A 24,940-nucleotide genomic window follows, 5' to 3' on the forward strand; every position below is an offset into this window, starting at 1 on the left:
GTGGACGTTTTCCATGAAAATAATAGATTTGCCTTTTCTCCATTTAGCTTGTATTTTATAACAGGTCTCTTAACCCTATTCTGCAACTAATAGCACACAGTGTACATCTGTACATTTTTCTAGTTCAACTGATATAGTTTTATCTTTAATAAAAACAGATATGAGGTTTACTAGTTACAAAAAAAATGCAGGCATATTACCTAAAAGAGGTTTATTTAGAGGAATTTTATTCCATTCCATCTGTTACGTGATTGTTATGCATTTTAATTACATAATGTTGTTATTATTAAAACTGTTTAATCCATTGTGTCACTGTTACATATACATGCACCCAGAAAATCTGGTAGCCATTCATACATGCTAAAACATCAAGTTAACGCTGTGCTAGTGGTGCCAGGGGGTGGGTGCCAGTACACCACCACAACTACCCCCCCAGAAATCTCTACTCTGTACACACAAGCTGCTCAAAGTGGTCTCTTCTGTGTACATTAATTTTTTATCCCTAATTGCAGGGTCATTAGATACATGTAAAGTGATAGGCTGATATTCCCAATTGTGATTAAGAACTATGGTCATCAGCTTTAGCGAGAAACTAATGCTTTTACCATGCCTGCACCAGTCTTATTTACACCTCAACAATTATTTAGGATGAACTGTGAGATGACCCTTTCTTTATAAGGCAGACTGTGTGGGGTACAATGTGTGACACAAGCAACTTTGTAATGCACAACTTGTATCACTTCACAGCTGGATTAATGGGTCCAGACAGCATTTCACTCTCCCTTGCAGTGGCAGTGGCTAGAAGAACAATCTGTGAATTTAAAATATTGGGCAGAGATATTACCGTCTGCATGTTAAATTACATTTTCCAATACAGGAAAGCTTTCAATTTAAAGGACCCATCTGTCTATCCATATGTCCCTCATCCATAAACAGACTCTTCTCACTTGTATGACATCACTCAGTTTTAAAGTGCGTTCTATAAAGGAACATACAACTGAATAAAACAAGCCAAGAAACCCGAGTATGTAGATTATCTAATTTAACCAGTACTTTGTAGGTGTATTGCTAACGAAAAACTGTTCTCGCTTCTTGTATTCCATTGGCAGTTCCTGCCCACCTGTGTTACATAACTCACTTGAAGACAATACCACATTCACATGGCTCTTTTATAATGATTTATTTACCATTCAGGGAGAATTAAACAAACCAAGATATGATCATACAAGCCTCTTGTTTATATTTCCTGTTTACTGGTATTTTTTTTTTTTTTTAAACGGTGTTTATAATGAACAACTGAGGTAGTATTGCTACTAGCAGTGGCCATGGAGTACAGTGCAGTGTATATCGAGTGCAGTTTCAAAGATTAGGAATATCTGAGAAGATTTGGTTGGTAAATCTTTGTAAAGTTGAAAAAATAGAAAATAAAGCTCAGAGGTAAGCAATTTAAAACTTTTTTTAAAATACATTTCTACAAAAGCCTCTTCGTAGTTGCTGGGAGATCCTAGAGGGGAGGTTCAATTGGCAAGTGCCGGGGGGATGGCAACGCAATTCACATCATCACAATGCCTGGATTCGTGCCATTGTGTAGTGGAGACAGGGTCATGATGACACGAGTCACAGCCTATCGCGTCACTTCCCTAGCGATGCAGCAGGGTGGTCTTCTCTTCTGGAAACTGAAAGTTTGTGAGTTTCCTGGATGTTGCGGGAGAGTAGGCAAGTATGAGCCTATTATAACTTTTTTGCCCACTGTGCTTTGCACTTTATAATTACTAATAATAATAGAATAACCAATATAAGGGAGCAACCTCACCCCTACATTCAATCTGTTAGAACATGATTTATACTAACATTGGGACTGATTCATTAAGGAAAGTACTCATTTTTTTACTTAAGTTTTCTCTAGGAGAATACCATGTTACAATGCAAGGGGTGCAAAATAGTATATTATTTTGCACATAAGTTAAATACTGGCTTATTTTTCTAGATCAACTTTAAATTTCAGCGTATAAATAAGCTATTAAGTATTTGTGTGTTACATAAAAAAACAGCCAGTACTTAACATATGTGCAAAACAATAAACTAATTTGCACCCCTTGCATTGTGACATGGTTTTGTCCAGAAAACTTAAGTAAGAAAACTTGCTTAATTCTTGCCTAAGTTCCTTAATGAATCAGGCCCATTACCTCACCTCTCTAGGAAATATACTAAGCTTTCAAGACAACTAAACAACTTTGCCAAGGAAACTTCTTCACTAACACACACACTCACCTTTTAGTAAGCTTTATGCAGTTCTCCCTTGACAGAGGACCAGGCTCTGTGTCACAATTTGCAAAGGGCAGGAGAAAAAAAAAGTTGATAAAATGATACAATTTGCCCTGAGGAATAAAAACTAAACAAAACAAAAAAAAAACCTTCTAGGCATTGATCGCATGGCCTGCTGTTTCGTAAAAGCTTGTCAGAATGATCTGAATGCAGTTGCGACGTGTGAGCTGAACATTTTTCTAAAGCGGTAGGGGGAAAAACCATAAATGTTGCTTTTTTTAACAAAGGATGACAAGACTGGTGGCTTAGTGACATAATGAAAACATTTCACAACCCCCACTATTGCAGATCCATTCAAGCTTCTTGTATTCCACCCGTGTAAGAAAAAAATGGATGCACCAGATTTGTACGCCACTTAGCTCTAAGTGCATACATTAGGAGTTAAGGTGCTAGAATTAGCTTGCCACTCATAAATCTTAACACGACAGGCAGTGCATAGAGCTTGTCTGATAAAACGTTCAAAACATTTAGCATCTGTGAAACAAAACAGAACATAAGGCTGTCTAGTCATTTCCGCCTGTCATTCACTGTGTAATTCTAAACACTCGCTGAGTTCTGGATGCAGCAGGTCAAGAATTAATCTTAGATCCATGTAATCCACAGCAAATTCTACTCTGCCACTTAGGAATGACAACAGGGACCATGCACAGAAACACTGTTCACGAAGATGCCATGGTCCACATATACTACCCAGGGGCAGGCTGGTCTGGGGGACCGGTCTCAAAATGGGCCACCTTGGACTTGGTCACCTGCATTTTTTTCCTTTAAAATAGACTGCTGAGTCAAATCTTGCCACCTCCAGGCTGAAGTTTGCCAGCCCTCCCCTGCCAATGCTTCATATGTTTGACTGGATTAAAATAAGGTGGCTACAGAAAAGTGAAGACAATTAACAAGGCCATTTCATAAAACGCCAGGCCAAAGGGTAACCCAGGGAAAATTCTGATGCAGACTCCCATCCACTGATTGCTGCTGTGAAAAAACATCTAACAACAGAAGCTGAAGCTTTAGTGCCATCATACCAACAGCCCAACAGGTATAAAATTCCTACCAATCAGAAATCAGGATATGACATTGGCTGAAACAATAACTCCCAGTCCCTGCAGGGACCTTATATACCTACAGGAGCACACACTTCTAAAGCAACCAAAAATAACATGACGGAGGTGCGATACATCAATATGTTAAGAACAACCAGGGCAGTGATTTCCCTGTACCCAGCACATCCCCATCCTGCAGCATTCTGATGCATGCCATTGCTAAGCATTGAGAGCAATGTCTGGCTAACGCACAGGTCAACTGTAAATACGGCCTTTGAGGCAGCTATCGGCCTGCTCGTCATAGGTGGTGCATCACCGTGCTTGATTCTGTAATCTAAACTGCTGCTACGATGTGATATCTCAGCAATCAGTTTATTCCCTCTAACAATAGTTCTTATGTCTAAGTGATTGGACGTTCTAAAATGAGCCCCTTTACAATGAGCAAAGCGGCCGAATTGCAGCACAAGACCCTCTCTGGAAGTGCTGCATGACCTGATTGCGGAGGAGCAGAAATTTGCATTAAGCATTGGAAGAACTAGGGTGGAGTGAGAACATTCCATGCAAAGAATACAGTCACACTGGAGTAATGAAATGTACTACAGGGGTGGAGGAAGCTACATATTTAGGGACGATCCTTGCAGTGTGTATATAATCTACCTATATTTTTATTTGGAGGCATCTAGCTCCTTCAACTTGCACTTCAGGGGAGAAAGACATTTGTAAGTGACCTTTGCCCAATGTAAAACAAATCATAAAATACCCAAAAGTGCCACATTTACTAAGGACAGTCCCAATATGCCGTCACTCATGATTTACGCTGTAAATGAGGCTAAAAACAAACACTATTTTTGTTGAAACTTTCAAATGTCTTATTTAATAAAATAGTTTGGAATTTTCCATGTGACATTTATACCTTACACAGAGCAACTTTTCAGATTTTTCTCACCTCTCGGCACACCAAGATGAACTTCACAGGTGTCTCCATAGCGGATAGAAGGTGCGCACCATTATGTACGCTGGGCAAACCACTCAGGTACACAGTTACAATAGAAAAATCAGTGTGTGCTGCATATCAAAGGTGTTATTTAGAGTTGGATGTACGACCAATTTAATATTCTGCTTAAGATGTACATATATTCCAACTGTGCATCAAAAATACATACACATGTCTGTATATAGATTTTTGCATATCACTGACTTGTGTCCCCTTATGCCTGGCATAACGGAACAGGTACAGACAAGTGTAATTGCAACATAATTAGACGTGGAGACATCCCCAGATACACTTTTTAGTAGCCATATCTATTGTTGGTAACTGGAACGTTGGTGCTACAATACCATAGTTGCTTACTCTCGCGCAATGTCCGGAAATCTCCCGAATTTCTGACTCCTGGGAGAGCAGGCCAACCTCCCGGTTTCTAATTTCTTAAGTAGTAAAGTGGTGGGGGCGGGGCTTAGGGCACAAATAGTGTTGTCGTGGCCTGTCCTCTGCTGCAATTGGTCAGAAAATGAAATTGCTGTTTAGAGGGTGGGACCGAATAACGCAACCTGTCGGGAACCGCCCCCAACACACCCACTTCCCTCCGATCTCCCGGAGTCGTCCTTGCCAAAGTTGGCAAGTATATACAATACGCAATGAGGATGGTGACTATCAGCCGCACTGTCTAGTCACTTCTGATTGGCTGATTGCAGCTTAACTCATTATACCAAGTTGTGGCCACCTATTCGCACAACATAAGTAACATTTCCATTAGGACAACTGTAGGTAAGGATTCCCATTTGATTTGATTTTTAAAAGGTGAAAACAATAGATGTTTTTCTTTAATTTATATTTTGTACACTTGATATTGTAAATATGATAATTTTGCATTTATTAATACCGGTCCATAAACCATTCTGTCTTGTGTATATGACACTTCATTACATTAATATATATTGTGGACACATAAGGTAATGTGACTCTAGAATTTCTTTGAACACTGTGGCTAGCATCATGTTAGTAAGCATATTTGTACGCCTGATGCAAATACTGTTTTTAGGTGGATGCGTCTGACTCATCATACACATGTAGATAAGGTTTTTTTTGCATACGTTCAGAACATAAATATGTCCATCTCGATATGAGGCCCAGAGTGTGTAAATGACCTCTCCTCTAAATTTAGTATACTCCCTTAATGATTGTAGGTGCACACTTGGTGCCTAGTACAGACACACTTCAGATTAACCTTGCAAAGTCCACCTAATCTTTTTTTACTTTTAGAATCATCCCACTCTAACTGGGTTCTGTAGCTGATACACACATTTCCAGAGTCTTTATAAATTTGTTGATTGGCAGGGCTGTAATTAAAGTTTGTACTGCCCTAGGCCATTGTAAATGAGTAAATAAATAATGATGTAATCCAAACCTAAATGTACTGTTTGTCCAATAGTTAGATGGCACAGACTAACAAAAACAAAAGAAAGTAAAACTAAATAAAATGTGCTTTAATTCTGCAGCCCCTCTAAACTGTGTTGTCCTGGGGTTGTACCTATCTTCATCATAAATTTATTTATATAGCGCCATTAGTTCCATAGCGCTGCACTCATGACCCCAGTGCCGAGAGGCAGAAGTGCTAACCACTAAGCCCCCATGCTGCCCATATCTTTGTCTATATGAGAGATTCAACCTTAATTATTTTGTCAACTATAGTAAAACATTTGATCTCTTGAAATGTCCAATAGAAGTGCACCTATTTCGAGCCAGTTACATTTCCATGCTCAATGAGGATCCTAGTGCTCGTCTCGGTTGCAATGGTTAATATTCAGCACCTGATTGCCATCTGTGCAGGTGGTGAAAAGTATTTACTGTATATACCTGGTGAGCCTTTACATGCAGCTCTCGGCCGGCTGCTCCCTATTAGGCTTCTGAACTGGAGCAGTCAAACTCTGCGTCATATGACCTTAACAGCACACCAGGGGGGAGGAGTAGGGAGTGCAATGTGCTCTTCCTCCTCCCTCTTTGGGTTTCGTGTCATGTGGTGGGAAAGGTCTCCCTCCAGAGACAAGAGCTTCTCGAGCCGGAGGACTCAATCAAAATGGCACAAAGCCACGAAGAGCTCAGGAAGCAATAGGGGAGGAGCACAGAAAGTGATGGGAGTATTACTGGAGAAGTGGAAAATGTTGCAGAGAGAGCATAAGTGGAAGAGATGAGGGAGCTGTTTGTTTATGTTTTAAAAAAAGGGGCATAAGCATTAAAGATATTAACATATGGACAGGAGGACAGTGAGAAGAGGATAAGAGGCAGGTAAAATAAAATGTGGGTGAGGAGAGACACAGGTGGGCAGTCTGAGGGGCATGTTGGGGGCATAAGAGGAGGCCTGAATGGCAGGTGGGGGAGTTCTGGAGTACACGTGGGATCTGACTGCTGTGGGGGCAATTTTGTGCAAGTGGAATAATTTGGAAAGAGTGGGAGGTCAGTGAAATGTGGTTGTAGCAAGTGAGGGGCATTTGGGGGCATTTTGGAATGAATGATGTGGGCATGCCAAGATCTTTTTTTTAGGCTGTTTTTACATTCTTGATATGAATAATAATTTTTTCCCCTAAAAGGCTGGAGGGCCACACATTCCGGAAGAATGTCGCAATTTAAAGATTTGTTCCTGAAAATGTCCTTTATGTTTCTCTTCTGATTCATCCTAATCTGTATATTTAATGCAAATCTCGTTATGTAGGCTTACACTGTGGGCTTCATGAGTTAATGTATTGAAGCTGAACATTTAAAAACGAAAACAAATGACATGACATCCTACTTTAGTGAACATGTTATATGGATTGTAGTGCAGGAAGGTCTGCCGAGTACACCGCATGTCACGTTTAGATGCACCTGCTCAGCAGACAAGAGCCCCTGGAAATGATTTGAAAATGTTGGCAACGATTCTGTGGTGCGAAATAACCTTTCAGCAATCGCCTGAAATCCACTATTTAATCTGAAGCCATGCTGGGCATAGAATTTCATGAATTGTCTCCCCTCCTCTCCACCTTCGCTGCTGACAGAACCCTTATGCCTTATTAGGCCTTTTATGGTTTATTATAAGCTGTAGGATCTTCTATAACAAATATCTCTTTCTCCATTCAGCCATGTGGAAGAGGGCCCTCTATAATTATTTTGTGTTTAACGAGAAATGGAGTCTTTTCTGCTTTGGAAACGAGCACTTGGTGGCTTTCCATTAGGTTCCTGTTTTGAAAGGCAGGTTAAATTGCTGCTGTGAAAACAATGAAAGCCAATCCCCACTGTGGAGAGTTCAGACCTGTGTTTATCCACTTTGAGAAAGAGAGTGGAGTTCCCAGACCTGTGGGCTCATCCCTGCAAAGTTGTGATTTTGTTTGAGTGACAGGATGTTGGTACTGCTGTACAATGACAAAAGACAAATAAATCCACATTTCTTCAGCCTGCATTTAGAAAGCTTTTCACTTCACAGCACTTCCTTTATATAGTTTTTAAATGGAGCTACAAAATGTATGAACTTCAGGAAAGTATTTGAAAAGAATGCTAAAAATTGGGGCCAAAACCCTGTGCAGACCCCCTGCCCCACGACAATATTAGTGCAGCAAAGAGAACATAATTCATGGACATTACATTGAAACTTGTGTTATTATGAAAATGTGGTTGTCCTTAAAGAGCGACGTTCTGTTCAACAGATACTGTACGTTGCAACCAAACAAGTTCACTTAGACCAGTGTTGGCTAACCTGTGACACTCCAGGTGTTGTGAAACTACAAGTCCCATCATGCTCTTCCAGCTATCAGCTAGTTATCTACTGTTGGGAATTGCAGTTTCACAACACCTGGAGTGTCACAGGTTAGCCATCACTGACTTAGACTCTGTCCCCTAGGGGCCCTGTTCTAATGGAATCTATGGGGTCTATTTGTTAGAGAGTGCAAAACCCTATACAACATGGGGTCACTGTCTGGTCTCTATATAGCAAAAATCTCCAAATTTCTCCATCTGTTATTGCCATCTCAGGATGTCGATAAACAGAATAAAATGAATGAAAAGTATTTTTTAAATGGGTAATATTTTCTTATTTTAAATATTTTATGTCATTTAATACAATTTCATGTTTATTTTTTTTGCTTTTAATTAGTGGAATTGAAAGCCCACGTCTGGACTTTCCACTGCACGTGTGTGAACCGCAGGCGCACATTCCTTCACGCTGGCTCAGCAATGCCGTAAGTTCACCCTTACCATTCCGGACCAGTATGAACAAGGCAGCTCAGAATCACTTATCTGCCTTGGCGCAATTGTATCAATAAATTATGGCAATAAATGATTTTCTGCAACGATAGAAAATCAATGAATATTAATAAATAGACCCCTAAGCATGATATTTTATCATTGTTTATTGATAGGACGCTACAGATTCCGATTCATCAAACAGATGTGACATATGTGAAGCAAAATAATAGATACATGAATACCATTAGACATTATAACAAATATATGAATGCGATTACGTGAGGTACAAATACAAGAATGAGTATTGAGATAACAATTACAGTTAGCACAGATACTGGTATCAATTCAGCATATATCAGTAAACAAACAGCATGGCACTCGCACAAAATTCAGCATTAGACATGACAGGGACATAGGAAGTAGATGGAGAGAGGAAGGACATGAGTAAAGACAGTATGGTAACTCCCAATAATTCAAATCAAAATATGTCCAAAATGTTTTACTGAAAACATCTAGAAACAAAGCAGAAATATAGCAATTTGATCTTGCTTATAAACAAAAGGTATAGCTCTATTTTGCTACATTTATAGTCATACTAAACAAATATTTAACTGTTATGATAAGTATATATTTGCAGCAAATGAAAAAAAACTTATTTTGAGGAACAACAAACTGTGGAGCGTCATTATCAAAAAATATAATTTTTAACATTTTTCTTTACTTTTTACTTTTTTTTACACCTTGAGTCCAAATCAGCTAACTTTATGAATATAATCTGACTAGCTGGGCTCATGTCGTTGCAGAGTGGACAGCCTCAGAGCAGACATCCATGCTCCTAACACTATCCATGACAATTAAGGCTTACAGCACCTGGCTTGGCAGCTCGTCCTAGCTCGCCTCACAAATCATAGCGGTATCAGAAACGACTGTACTGTATTCTCTCTCTCTGGCACTCAAGTATTTCTCTCATCACCACAAAGTCCAGAGACTGGCTGGAACATTTTAGTCCAGGGACGGGACTCGGCTCAGCAGTCTATTAGGAACATTCTAAAGGAAAACAAATTGCAAGTAGCCCACTCTGGGACCAAACCAGGGGGCAGATGCCTCCCTGCCGAGTCAGCCCAGTCCCAGAGTCTCCCTCTTGAAACTTATACTGGCTCACATCTGACACTCTTGGCCCAACCAGTCTGAATGGTATTGGGATAGACCCATAGTAACTGGTTAGACTTTAAAGAAATGTTGTTGGACGTTCTCGAGTGCAAAGGAGCTTGACTGGAAGGTCAAGTTTGTCTGACGGTTAAATGCTTTGGTCCCACCAGCACAGTGCTTAGCACTTCTGCTTCTGCCACAGATAATGCATGCACAGGGCATTATCTGTGTGGAGTTTGTATGTTCTCCCTGTGTTTGCGTGGGTTTCTTCCCACACTTCAAAAACGCCCTGGTAGATTAATTGGTTGCTGACAAAATGAACACTAGAGTGTGTGTGTTAGCTCCAATGGGGTAGGGACTGATGTGAATGACAAACATTCTCTGTACAGTGCTGCAATATAAATAAATGATTATGATATTTATACAAGAACAAAAATGGCTGCATCTTGGAATATGAACAATTGGTACTTACAATATGTGAACACTATTTGGAGGTAGTGCACACCCCTATAAACCCTGCAGCCAGAGCCAGACCAAATGGGGGATCACATGCTAGCAGGGGCACATTGTGGCAGATGGTGGCTGGCCACTACTCTGGGACTAGCCCACTACCTTCATTAGGCAGCAGATCTTATAATCCCCCCCCTATGTGTGGCCTCTTCCTACACCCGTGAGACAGGTGTCACATAGGTCCCACACCACATGACAGATGCCATTTGTGCAGAGCAGCAAGAGAGGCAGACAGTGGGAAATAAGTATTTATTAAACAAAAATGCTATTAATGTATGGCCAATGGGTCACTACTGTAATTTGGGTAGATTGGCTATTAATTTAATGGTGGACTGTGGGTGGGTCGGAGCCAAGTATTCAATGGTGGATGCTATTAATTTATTTGTGGGGTGATGGTGGGGCCATTTAATTTAATAGTGGGCATTACATCCAAATTGTGGGAGCTCTCCCAGACTCCCAGGAGAGCAGGGCATCCTCCTGAATCCTGCCACTTAGTTGATGAATTGGGTGGGGACGGGGCTAATTTAATCATCCTAGCCCCATCCCCTGGAATAACAGGCCAAAATTGGTAAATTGTATAACAGGGGACGGAGTCTAATAATGCAATCAGTGTGGCCACGTCCCTAAGACACGGCCAACATTGGAGATCTCCCAGAGGGCGACTTTATTGTAGGTTGAATGAAAGTGAAATGTATAGGCACATTGGAGAGCAGGCGCTAGGAAGTTATGGAGCCATATATAGGCTGGTTGACTTTCTTCTGGATTGTATTTTTGTTTAAGAAGAAATACTGCTTGGATACAGAAAGAAACCTACAGGTGCTTATTTAAGACACTGCATTATGAAAGATTTCCTATGATGCCTATTACAAATATAAAATATTTTCTATCAGGCAGTTTTGGAATAATGAGGTTATCGGGGCATACTGGCTGGCAGCGGTAAGGGAAGTCTTACCACTTGCCAGACCAGTGCAGGATCCTTCTGTGCACCGGCATGCCCTGACTTGGGCTTCCAGTTCCAGATAGATAAAATAAATCTATTTATAAAGATTACTAATAAAGTATTTTTTCCTGCAGTGACCCCCATCTATCGCCATGTGGAGATGGCGATAGGAGTACATGTGCTGCAGTTCTCTTATTAAATAGGCTTAAGTTTAGATCCTAAACACTAGTCGTAGTTGCCCTAACCAGTACTTCTTGACCCTTTAGGGACCCAACTTAGGGATATTTGAAAAGAGAAAAAGCTGAGCTGCCATGGGTGGGCTACACCATATTATAAATGTACATTTTTAAAATCGATGATAACATTTATTCATACAGCTGCAAAGGCTATTTATTACAATTGAAATTTTGTATATCATAATATCATCTCTTCCTACTTCCAAATTATGCAGTTTCCCCGCACACATAACTTGAGCAAAATATTTTCTTTTAGGCATATGGCATTGAATCTAGAATGAATTGTTGCGGGAAAGCCAAAAAAGTGACAGTGATATATGGTGCTGAATGTTGATGATATTGAAAAAAATAAATATATAAATCAGATTTCCTAGCCATGGCTTTATCATTTAAAAGGCCAGAAGGAACGTCACAAATACATAATTCTACCACTATTCATTCATTTTCAGCTTGTATATTTAAATATTATAAAATGATCAAACAGACGTGTTCTTGCAATATAAAATATGACCTATTTTGAGTAATCTTCTACTTAAACAAACTATGACATAGCTCTGCTGGTGTGATGAACCCTCGGCTCACAACGCTTATTAATAACTGTATTATATACAACGGTTATAATTCCGATTTCCTCTCTACCATCTGCCAGGAGGTCACCTCATCATCTATTATTGATGGCCAAGCTGTGAAGGAGCAGGACAGAGGCGCACTGCAATTCAGAGCCCATTACACAGAAAGTCATTCTAGGAAGAAAATTTCAAAACTGCAATCGAGTCACCAGAGAAATATGAGTCGCCGATCTCTGTATCATTAGATGAGTATCATAAGGAATGTGTATTAGAGTAATAATAAAGGAGGATCTTATCAAGGTGAATTCACATTATATGAATAGTACAGAAAAAAATAAATGTCATGCTTCTTATTGTTCCAGAACACATTTAAAATTTCTTTTTCCTGACGGAATTTTCTCATACTTGCCCATTCTCCCGGATCCTGTGAGTGAGATGGGGGCCGCCATGTCCCGTTCTCTGTGGCAAAATGACTCAATCGCGGCATTACATCACGCAGTGTGGGGCGGGGAACAAAATTATGCCATTCGCACCACCCTCGCAGTCATATCCCTTCCAGGATTAAAAAATTGGCATGTGGGAATTTCCTCCTCATGTTAGTGACTCGTATGCAAATTAGAGGATACTCTGCAATATTAGCAGTATACAAGGAACTTTGTCACGTGCTATTCTTATTAGGGAGGAGAATGAGTATTCGGGTCATGTATGAACCGCAAAAAGTGAAATTCAGACACTCAAAGTATGTTTATGTGTGCAAGTGTGCCTGCTCGTACTAACACAAGGTGGATGTCTGCCTCACTGTCCATGGACCTGCCTAGCCCCTGAAAATAAATCTATGTCTAGCTACAAAGGTGTACACATCCTCCGGTGTTTCAAGGCTTTTATTATAATGGTTGAATAATGAGACCCCAATCTGGCACCTACAATACAGTGGAAAAATAAATTCCTTTTAGGAAAAAAAACAAACTTTGAACTCTCCTGAAAAGCAGGAAATACCCCTGTAAATGCACCCGCCTCCCTCCATCCTTCTATTACTTCAAATAATCACACCATGTAAAACACACACTCACTTGCATGCTGGTGCTATACCCGGCACATTCGTTATCAGCAAAGATCAGTCAAACTTCTCCCATCAGTTGGTGCCAGCTTAAGTATGCATGTGATTTTCACACAAGAGAATTTGGTCTGTGGCTTTACTCTTTTGGAGATCATAAATAACCCTTAATGTCATTGTCAAATTCCACTGTCACTCATCTAAGATGGCGGCCATGTATATCAGAGACTAAAAATGCAGTCGAACTACATGAGACTTGATCCTTGGTCATGTGGGCTTCGGAATAATGGAGTCTGGTGAACCACAGTGGCAGCTGTTTATCTCCGCTCTTATTCTAGAGAACTTGTACCCTATGAATTTACCTGGAGTATGCACAGCTCAGCCTCAAGTAATCTTCTTGTCTGTAGGCAATCCCCCACATTCTGGGGTATATAAAGCTGCCAGAGTATTGTGCTGTTCAGCCAATGATGCAGAATTCTCTATCTTCTGATTCCTTGTGCTTCACCTCAGCTATCTCTCCCAGCACTCAGACCTTTGCTTTGGTTACACACTTCTCTGACCTCTCCTCTGGTTACAGACATCTGTGACCTTGCTCGCTGACCTCTACAGTGCCCCTTGCAGTTGTAATCCTTACTACGGTTCCTCAGAACAACCTTCCCTTATATCCAGGAAGTACCTGACAGACATTTAGAACAATTCTGTTCTACGAGACCAGTGAGCAAAATTTAATGTAGGAGATTAGTCCCAGAAAGATCACTAAGCCTAAAAAAAACAAGCTACTAATAACATTCACAATTGTATATGTAGAATACCCAGGGCCGGATTAACCCTAGGGCTAACTGGGCTATAGCCCAGGGGCCTCGGGCATCCAGGGGGCCCTTCAAAGTCCTCAGCAGCATTATTGATCGGTCTGGGGATGGGGGCGCCCCCATCCCGATCAATGCTGCTGAGCACTGTCAGTGCAGTCCCCATCGCCGCTCAGTAATCTGCTTACTGAGGAGATCTCGCGAGAGTTCACAAACTCTCACAAGATCTCCTCAGTAAGGAGCTTACAGTGCGCCGCGGAAGGAGGACTGCACTGACAGGTAAGTGCTTGGGGGGGCCTCACGGGGGGCGCGGGCGGCTTACATTGGGGGCCTCACGGGGGAATGGAGGCCCCCTTAGCCCAGGGGCCTCCATTCCCTTAATCCGGCCCTGAGAATACCATACGTTAACAGAACTATTTGACAGTGTATTGATATTTTCTATGCAGCCGAGTGCAAACGTTACTAAATATTGAATATTGAAAAATATAGCTATTGTTTATAACCCACCTGCTTTAAATGCCAATTTCAGTTTTGTAGATATTTTTTTGGTGGTGTTAGACCTCTTCCGAAACACGGAAGGAACATTTGTATGAGTTAACCTAGGCAGAGTCATGTAACTATGGGACAGCTTTATAAATTCAACGGATGGCTGCATATATCACGGAATGTACGTGTAACTTGTATTTTGCTAAACATTAAAAACTTAACTTGTTATATTGGAAGCCTATTTTCTTCCCTATCCCTATCTAGCACATTCCAACCTACATTGTTTTTATATTCAGCACATAGATTTACCTTTAAATAATGTGTAATGCGATCAGATGGGTAAGATTGAAGTCAATTGGATTCTGCACCTCCAGACTCCCCTAAAACTTACGGACAGACAGGGTCCAACTATTGGGATCATTCAGCCACCTTACCAGGACAGAATATATAGCTGGTTACAGAAATTGGGTCTCCAGTAGGGCTTAATTTTACTGTGACTGGTCAGGAGCCACCATCCACCTACACCACAGTTGCCTACTCTGCAAGAATGCCAGAGAGACTCCTGAGTTTCTGGGAGTCCTCCGGACTCCTGGGACAGCATGGCAACTTCATGGATGACGGCCAGTTTGGTTAGTTAAGTGGAGGGGGTGGGGCTTACCGATTGATTCACGCGTCATCGCGGCCCCGTCTTTTGCTGTGATAGGCTATAATGGTTTTCAGCTTAGGACCAAATGACATGTTCCAATTGGCCACGCCCCTATAAATCGCCAGTCAGTTCTCCCCTCCCAGAAGGGAGATCTCACAAGTCAGCAAGTATGACCTACACACTAAACATAACTAAGAGAGAGTCCATAACTAGACATGTTTACATTTACAGTGTGTTACAGCTGTACAGTTTCTTCTATATTCATCTTCTTAAACGCCACTTTTGAAATTCACCTTTATCTATCCCAAATATGTGAGCGTTCTCATTTTAAATTAAATGTTTTTCATTATAACATTTAAAATAAATTACTTTTCACATTACAAAATAAGTTTACTTTAGGGTCATTCCATATCAGTTCACCCAGCCATGACACCCACTAACTTTTCATGAAACTAGGTACACTCCATACTACCACATAACTACTAACCCATGTAAAATTTATCTTCTCTAGATCATTCTAGTATAACGTTATCTTCTGATACAGAACACCTTCACTCTAACACAGATAGAGGACTTACCACAGTGCAGGCTCTGCGAAAATGAACTTGTAAAGTGCAGGTTGAATCATGCTCCAACCTGCCTTGTGTGACATCACCTTTTGTTAAATGCTGACAGCTACTATTGTTTCAGAAATTACAGCAATCAAGAGGGGCAATTTTAATGAGGAATTTAATTGTGGTGTTTAAAATTCCAAAAGGAAAACACCTGGTGTACAAAATTATAAGTAATCAATTTTCGTCTTTAAAAGAGAAACTTTTAATTAAATATTAAAAACCCATACAGGCAATCAAAATCCCATTATTTTTATTTCATAGCCTTTTTAAGTATACTTTAAGGATTTTTTTTTTAAAAAAAAATTAAACAAAAGGGACATGTTAAGCATTATCAATCTGAGGAAGTGGAGTTATTGAAAACAAGAATATTTTCATCTCAAAATTCTTGATTGTTGAGCTAAATGATTTTTTAATGAGTCATGTAAGATTTCTAAAACTTTTTTTTGAAATCCCAATATTGTGATTGACAAAGGATAAAAAATTCAAAGTTATATGTGAATTAGGCACAAAGATGTGAATTTTTTTATGAAACAGATCACACTAAAAACGGAGAATCACGAGTGGCATTTCTGAGCAATTTTACATAAAACTTTGACCCTCTATATCTCAGAAACTATGAGGCCTAGAGAAACTAAATTTTACATGAGTTAGTAGATATCTGGTAGTATAAAATCTGAGTCGGTGGGTGTCTGACATGGATTGATCCTTTAGATAAATTGCTGTGATGTCACATCTAGCAGAAATGGTCAGTGAATCTATACAGTGTACACTTACCTGCAGACAGCTGATAACTGAATGTTCTATGCCAATCACTAACTCTTATACCCAAGCTGAGTGACATCACAAAAGCTATTGATGTTGTAATTCGATGGTATGACTAATCTAATCAATGTTCAACCTGCTTTCATTTTCCAACTGAATGGTGGGAAATTACATATACATTTATAACATTTTAATGGATACTAACTTTTCTATCAGTCTTCGTCCCCTGCTCTACTGGATGTCCTCATTTTTTAAGTAGGCAAGACTAGAACAACCTGTATTCAATCAAATAATTGGCATGTTCTGCAGCACAGACCATTCATATATATATGTGTGTGGTGATCTTGTGGGAGGCAGTGACTTGTGTGATGTTAGTGAGGAAGTAGCTGCATATGAAGAGGCAGAGACTTCATGTGAAGAGGTGAGTGGAGGTAAGCAGGAAGCTATAGACTGAGGGTTATATAATGGAAGGAGCAGAGTCCCCAACAGCACGAAGTAGTGATGTGAGCCTAATATTATCTGATGTAGGTAGATTGTGGTGTCAAATACTCCTGTATATGAAACAAGTCTACATTCCCAGTTTGTGTTCCTAGCAATGACAGTCAAAAAGCCAAATATATTTCAGCAATAGCATATAGATATTCAAGGAGACAAATATTTGAGTCAGTAGAAATTCCTAACATCTTAACCCATACATTTCCCCAATACAGCATTAAGCAAACTCCAATTAACATTGCAGCAGTTGTGTATGTGCCATGGTGCCCTCCAGCATCTACACAATGTGAAGGACACAGCGACAATCAGTGAACATGGGCAGTTTCTGTCACAACCTGATGTAATACCAATATGTGGTTGTCGTCTTTCATTGTTAAGTCATAGTTGCTTTTGTATCTAACATATGGCAGCAAGATTTGCTTAAACAAAAAAAAAACCTAGCTTTCAGAACAAAAATTGCAATTCTTTATATTCCATATTCAGAAAGATAGGTTACGGTGTGTTAGATAGAGATATGCCTGCAAGGTATTAGGAGGCCTCATTTGTGCTCACAGAACAGGATTTGTATTTTTACCTCTTCCTGCTTTGTAACACAAGTAAAAATGTTCCCTTCAGCCGTAACCATATAAATCTCCCTGGATCTGTAATGAAAGCGATGTTTGACCATTTTATATACATAGTTGTCAAGGTACAACAATCAAATGTGTTATATCTGAGCTTTATGGAACAAATCAACTGAAACATTTTTCATGGAATAAATATGATTTGACTGCTCTAAAATCTATGAGGCGATTACTTTCAAATGAGAGATGCTTGCCAGCCCTGAAAACCAGTATATTGCTTTCAAAAATCCTTTCTACACTACAGAACGGGGTGCACAATAGAAAAGTCACCTTCTTGTCATGTACTCTAGCCCTACAAAACCTAATCAGATCAAACCAATCTGTTTAGAACCCATAATAGGATTATTCATAGAACAAAGACTAGTCATGTCTAATCTCAGACTTCTTACCCTCTGCCTAAATAAGCTTACTTTAGCAACATTTTTTTCATCTTAGATTTTCCAAGAAAAAATAATTGGTTTCCCCTAAACGGAGTTATCAAACCTCATTACCAAAAATACTTACATTTCACAACAAAAAGTAAATGGGATAAATATTTTATGTCTCATACAGTATGCAGTCATGACTCATGACTGATGCTGTATATATTTCTGAAAGCTACTGGCAATATTGTATAAATCTTACAAAGAATGTGTCTCAAGAATCAGAGTCTAATGAATATTGAATTCCCAGGAGCCCTGTAATCTCAGAACATGAACACTCAATCCACATTTTACCCACTGAATAGGAATTCATCTTCCATCTTCAATTGTTATCTACCTCAAATGACCCAATTGATAGTTTTCCCCTTTTCTTTAGTTTTATGTGTTTATTTTAAATTTTACCTATTTTTGCTACAATTAAATATGATAATAAACCATTAACTTTAATGTCAGTGGGGCCTGAAAAGCCAAACCTCCTGCTGTCCTGTCCCAGATTATTGTTCACCCACACCTCAGTTTCTGTTATATCTGACTGCCAGACAGCTTGGTTAATAGTTGCCTGGACTCTGTCTGCTTTCTGACAATGTGTATGTCTGTACCCTCCTGGGGCCTACCAGTCTCTGTAGATCTGCCATCCCAGCAAGAGCCTGCCAGGAATGCCCATGGCAGTATCATATTACTGACACATGTTTCCAAAATCAGAATTTAAAGTATACATGGACTAAAACAGATTACTTAATATAGGTATTTCCTTTTTGACTGATAAGTACATACTTGCCAACTGTCCCGGAATGTCCGGGGAACTCCCGGAATGCGGGTCGGTCTCACGGACTCCCGGGAGAGCTGGCAAATCTCCCGCATCCTGCAATTGCAGGGAAAAAATTACGCGATTCACCACGAATCGCTTCATTTTGGCCGACAAAACGGCATATTTGGCGTGAGGGGCGGGGCCAAAATAACGCGACTCACCCTACCCCACCATCTAGACACGCCCCTCTCCCGGATACAACTTGCCAAAGGTAGGCATGTATGGATAAGTATGTAAATTATGGAGGAGCAAGCAGCAGTCAGCAACGGTAAAACATAGAATTTGGGACACAGAAAGTAGAAAGCCAGTAACAAACATAAGAATAAGTGACTGAGCGGAGACTTCGCCTATTAGCCCAAAGACCTTGAAATGCACCTAAAACCTTCAGCATCGGACAGGAGAACTCCCAGGCATGGCACTCTGAATTATACACGCTGCATGCCCAAACAACTGCCATGCACCCAAACGATATGAAACATTAGTACTTTTTCCCCTTTTTTAAGTATAAATGTATAAAGAATGTGCTAGACGGTAAAAATGAATCTGTAAAACACATGATAGGATGGAGAAGGGAATACAATTACCCATTTCCCTGCTTACACAAAAGCCCATCTCAAAGAAGAGAGTTAGTATGACAGAAAGGAAAGTATGATAAATGGGGACTCACGATATTAATCTCATACGCGTGTGCAAGGGAGCAGTAGCCTTCACTCTATAGAAACTTGGAAACACAGGAATTAAGAACTGCCAAAAAGACTATATTCAATATTAGAATGCAGCTGACAAAAGCCTACCCCGCAGATCTTTAGGTCTTTCATTTATTTCAGAATTGAAACATCTATGGGTATGACAAAGCAGTAAAGTATATAATACATCACTATATTATCATTTTAATTGTATCAGAATTACAGTAGAGGAAAACTGCAAAACTGTATTTAGACCTACCATTCCAGAGATACAGTTGTTGCTCAAGTTTGACTAATTAATTACTGTCAAATGGCTTCTTTTTGAACAGTTGGGCTGCAGTTACATACAGTGCTTATTGCAAAGGCTTAGATCATTCTAATGAATATATTCTTAAGCTAGAACAACACTGAAAAACCAATAGCTTTATAACAGCAAAGCAAAAACAAAACAAAAACACAAGCAGCTTTTGAATTTGATCATTATTTAGCATAACAAACGTAAAGAAGATATAAAGTATAATTTGTAGTAATGTTAACTGCAGCAAATATTTCTTCTTCAGAATTGCTTTAGTGATTATGTTTAAATTGTCAAATAATCACCTTATAATTAAAGAATAATTACATATTGAAATAATAAAGGTAATTTACGACCCACAAAAAAAGGGGATTGCAGTGCTCTATTATTAGTACAAGTGAAACTAATTGTTCAAAACTGTCCCTCACGTACACTTCTTGGTCTTTGTAAATACCCCCATAAACGCTGCCTCTTCGCCACCTTCAGCACTCTCCTGGCCCCCTCCCCCCCTCCCTCCTCCCTGACTGCCTCCCATTTCGCCTCCTTCTCCTCTAAAACCGAGTCCATCCGACTTGAAATCTCCTCCTCCACTCTCTCTTCCACACCTCCCACTCTTCCGTCCTCCCCCCCAACCACCTTCCCCTCCACAACTTCCGCCCCTTCACCGGCGAGGAAGTCCACTCTCTCATTTCATCCTCCCCCCCTCCACTACCTGTCCCCTGGATCCCATCCCCTCCCACCTTCTTCGCTCCCTTTCCCCCACCACCTGCTCCCACCTCGCTCACCTCTTTAATCTCTCTCTCTCCACTGGCATCTTCCCTCCTCTTTCAAACATGCTTTCGTATCCCCCATTCTTAAGAAACCTAATCTAGGCTGGTCTGCAGCCGTCTCACCTCCTACCTTTCTGAACGCTCCCTCCTTGATCCTCTCCAGTCTGGTTTCCGCCCCTCCACTCCACTGAAACTGCCCTGACTAAAGTCACCAATGACCTCCTCTCTGCTAAAGCCAGGGGCCACTTCTCCCTTCTCATCCTCCTTGACCTCTCTGCAGCCTTCGACACCATTGACCACCCCCACCTCCTTCACACCCTCCAGTCTTTCGGCCTCTCCGGCCCAGTGCTGTCCTGGTTCACCTCTTACCTTACTCACCGATCCTTCTCTGTCACCACCTCTGGGTCTCTCTCTCCCCTGTCCACCCTTCCAGTCGGGGTCCCTCAGGGCTCTGTTCTGGGACCCTTACTCTTCTCTCTATACACCTCCTCCCTGGGTGAACTCATCAGCTCCTTCGGCTTCAGCTACCACCTTTACGCTGACGACACTTAACTATACCTCTCCTCTCCTGATCTCTCTCCCTCCCTCCTCTCTAGGGTGTCCGCCTGCCTCTCTGTCATCTCTTCCTGGATGTCCTCTCGATTCCTCAAACTTAACCTTGCCAAAACTGAGCTCATAGTTTTTCCTCCCTCTCATACCTCACCCCCTTCTGACCTCTCCATCACTGTCGACGACACCTCTATCTCCCCTGTCCCCCAACTTCACTGCCTTGGTGTCATCCTCGACTCCTCTCTCTCCTTTGGCCCCCACATCCTCTCTCTTGCTAAATCCTGCCGCTTCCAGCTGCGTAACATCGCTCGCATCCGGCCCTTCCTCTCCCAAGATGCCACCAAATGCCTTATCCACTCTCTGATCATCTCCCGCCTGGACTACTGCAACCTCCTCCTCACTGGCCTCCCCCACTCTCATCTCGCTCCCCTTCTACCTGCTCTTAACGCTGCCGCTAGGCTTATTTACCTTTCTCGCCGCTCCTCTTCTGTCTCCCCCCTCTACCTACCCCCTCACTGGCTCCCATTCCCCTTCAGAATACTCTTTAAGCTCCTCACACTCACCTACAAGGCCCTCGCCAACTCCACTGCGCCCTACATCTCCACCCTCCTCTCTATTCATGCTCCATCCTGCCCTCTCCGTTCTGCCTCTGACCATCGCCTCTCTTCCCCCCTTATAACCTCCTCCCATGCGCGTATCCAAGACTTTGCCCGCGCTGCCCCCCACCACTGGAACAAGCTCCCTCCCTCCATCAGAACTTAACCTAATCTGTCCAGTTTCAAACGGGCCCTAAAAACTCACCTTTTTCTTAAAGCCTTTGTCTCCCACTTAACTTCCTACCTTATCTTCTGCCTCCGTCCCCCTACTCTCCCTCTCTCCCCTGCGTCTCTCTGTCTGTCCACCACTCCCCTTAGATTGTACGCTCCTCTTAGCAGGGCCATTTCTCCTCCTGTTTCCACCACTTCTAACTCTGCTCTCCAGCTACTTAGCCCTCCTCTTCGAGGGTGCTCCACCCCACGTCCACTCTCGCTCCCTCCTCCCCCCTGGGGTCTCCCTGTCTTTCGCGCCCTCCTTCTTGGGCCCCGTCATTTGCGGATCCTCCCTCCCCCTTCCCCGCCCTCTCTAGCTGTGCATTGAGCTTATTGAGTTACTGTGCTTACTGTTTACTGTACTGTGCTGTCTCCCATTGTATTGTAATTTGTTTGTCCCTGTATGGTGCTACGGACACCTTGTGGTGCCTTATAAATAAAAATTAATAATAATAATAATAATTGTGAACACCAAAAAATAGTTGCCATGATAAAGTACACTTTATTTAAAATCAATGTAGCATAACTTATTTTATGGATGCATTTCCCCTTTCAGCACCTGCTGACAGATTTATTATGATAAGAAAAATAACAAATGCGTCATTTATTTGCATGATTTTTTTTCCTCTTTCATGGTGCCAGATCGTTTTACAGCACTGATAAAAGAGAAGCTTGGCAAACCTCACAGAAACAATGCAAGGACATAAAACAGTAAACACAAACATTAATAACCATAAAAAGTGATTGAATATTAGCACAGCCTCAACACATTAACCCAGCGGCCCACAAGCAACAATCAGACAGTAACCGAGTTAAACACAGACTAAGCAAAACCTGAAATGCATAAACACAATCATATGTATCTTAACAGCACCACATACATATACATTACCAAACTGTTTATTTAATTAAACATTACACATGAAAAAAAGTGGGCAAATGTTTATGACATAAAATCTACAAAAGAATCAGGCAGATGCAAAACAAAACTTACCATCGGAAAAAAGCACAAAAAAATGCTTTAAATAAATTTAACTGAAAGGCATTTCATACACCAGAAAACAATACATTTTTACATTTTTGTCTGTATTTACAGCTTCTGGAAACAGGTTTATCTTTCAACAACTGATTGACTCATTCTATAGATGTATTTTTCCTTTACACTTAATTATATATTTAACAGCACTATATAATTGTGCTAAATGTGGAAACGCTTGCTACAGATGTGTTATAGTTTTGCTTTATTGTATTTGACTCTTACAGAAGTCTGCATTCACAGACACATTATATGGCTCTATTTTCATTACATTTTTAAGTAGTTAATTTTTAAATCTGCTGCATTGGAGAACCATTGGGTGTGAATTGTAAGGTTGGCTCCCTGTTTAAATCTATTTTTCTTATACGGTGTTTGTTCCGCATTTCATTTCGTCTATTTATTTACAACCGAGTACTCTCACATAAAATACAGACAGGCCGACATATGCCTGTGAGAAAACCAACATTATGACAACGGAAGGAACATCACATTTAAAGATCAAATAATATTTACTTACACGATTGACTCATTATCATGCATGTGATGGATTGCAAGTATTTTGACTCCTAGATATATATAGGATAACATTGTTTACAGAAAAGTCAAACATGCTGAAATAATACATTTCTTTACAGCAAAGATCATCCACTAATCTAAACAAAGACGATGCATTGCAACACTGACAGACAGGTGAAAACATTTGTTTCATGGCACCAAGTTGTCTGTTTTGACAGCATGGATTTTATAAATGTGATAATAATTAATGGTCTTTATTAGCAGGAGTCTAGAAAGGAAACATCCATGTGTGATTTATGTAAAAGGTAGCATCTGTGTTATTGTAGGAGACCGAATGTATCAACGTATATTTTTCCACAAATACAGTGAGGGGGGTCATTTCCAAATTCTGTGCACACTTAAAGCTCCATTACCACCTGCAGTCACGTTGGACTCTGCTCTCTCCAGAACAGTCAAATCAGTAGAGCGCGTGTGACCGATAGGACCAATCAGAGGCAGCAGTCTCTTGATTGCCCATCCCACTTACTGCTACCGGTTTTTGATTTTGCTAGCTTGTGACAGGAACTGTAGCATACATCCAGAATGAAAGTCCTCCACATTACCTTACCTCTTGCAATGTACTTGTCATAGAAATTGATATACACTCTATGCACAAAAGTATTCGGACGCTTGACCATTACACCAACAGGGACTGTAATGACATTGTATTCAAATACATATACTTTAGTATGGAGTTGGTTCCCCTTTTGCAGTGATAACAGCTTCCACTCTTCTTGGAAAGCTTTCCACAAGATGCTGGACTGTTTCCGTGGGAATTTGTGCCCATTATGTGTAGCATTTATGAGGTCAGGCATTGGTGTTGGATGAGAAGGCCTGGCTCGCAATCTCTGTTCCAGTTTATCCCAAAGGTGTTCGATGGGGTTGAGGTTAGGGCTCTGTGCGGGCCAGTCAAGTTCTTCCACACTGAACTCATCAAACCATGTCTTTGTAGTCCTTGCTTTGTGCACTGGGGCATAGTCATGTTGAAATAGAAAAGGGCCTTTCCCAAACTGCTGCCACAAAGTTGGAAGCATAGCATTGTCCAAAATGATTTGGTATGCTGAAGCAATAAGATTGCTCTTCACTGGAGATAAGGGGTCTAGCACAAACATTTTATTTTAATGCTCTGTATCAACATCTGAATATTATTACTTAATTGTGTGTGTGTGTGTGGGGGGGGGGGGGGTGTTCAAGCACCTTTATTTCTCCTAAACATGTCAATAGGATGTGTGTGGAGCTTTTCCTAACTATGTAGTCACCCAGGTTACCCACCCTCCTCTGTCCCTGAAAAACTCAGACATTTCACTAATAATGTGACATGGTCAGGATCGACTTCCTCCCTATTAGCCCGGTGCCCCCATCCCTTCCACCCCTCCATTCCTTTTATTATTTAAAACTGATCATATTCACTTCTCTGTTATACTCTTATAACCCTGGTTATTTGTTTATTCATTTTTATTCTTTATTTTTACTATGGTTGCTTTTGTTATATATTGGTCTGCTACCACAAATGTTGCTGTATTGTTCTGTTATAATAATGTATGTA

The 24,940-nt window shown here is 40.8% G+C and overlaps 1 protein-coding gene across 2 annotated transcripts in view; it reads right to left on the minus strand.

Moving 5' to 3' along the window:
• MACROD2 (mono-ADP ribosylhydrolase 2) overlaps positions 1 to 24,940 on the minus strand; it is a 1,475,276-nt gene that overhangs the window by 1,321,543 nt on the left and 128,793 nt on the right. The gene's annotated exons all lie outside the window — the stretch shown is intronic.

Source organism: Mixophyes fleayi, chromosome 3 (assembly GCF_038048845.1).
Source record: "Mixophyes fleayi isolate aMixFle1 chromosome 3, aMixFle1.hap1, whole genome shotgun sequence".
Lineage (NCBI taxonomy): Eukaryota > Metazoa > Chordata > Amphibia > Anura > Limnodynastidae > Mixophyes > Mixophyes fleayi.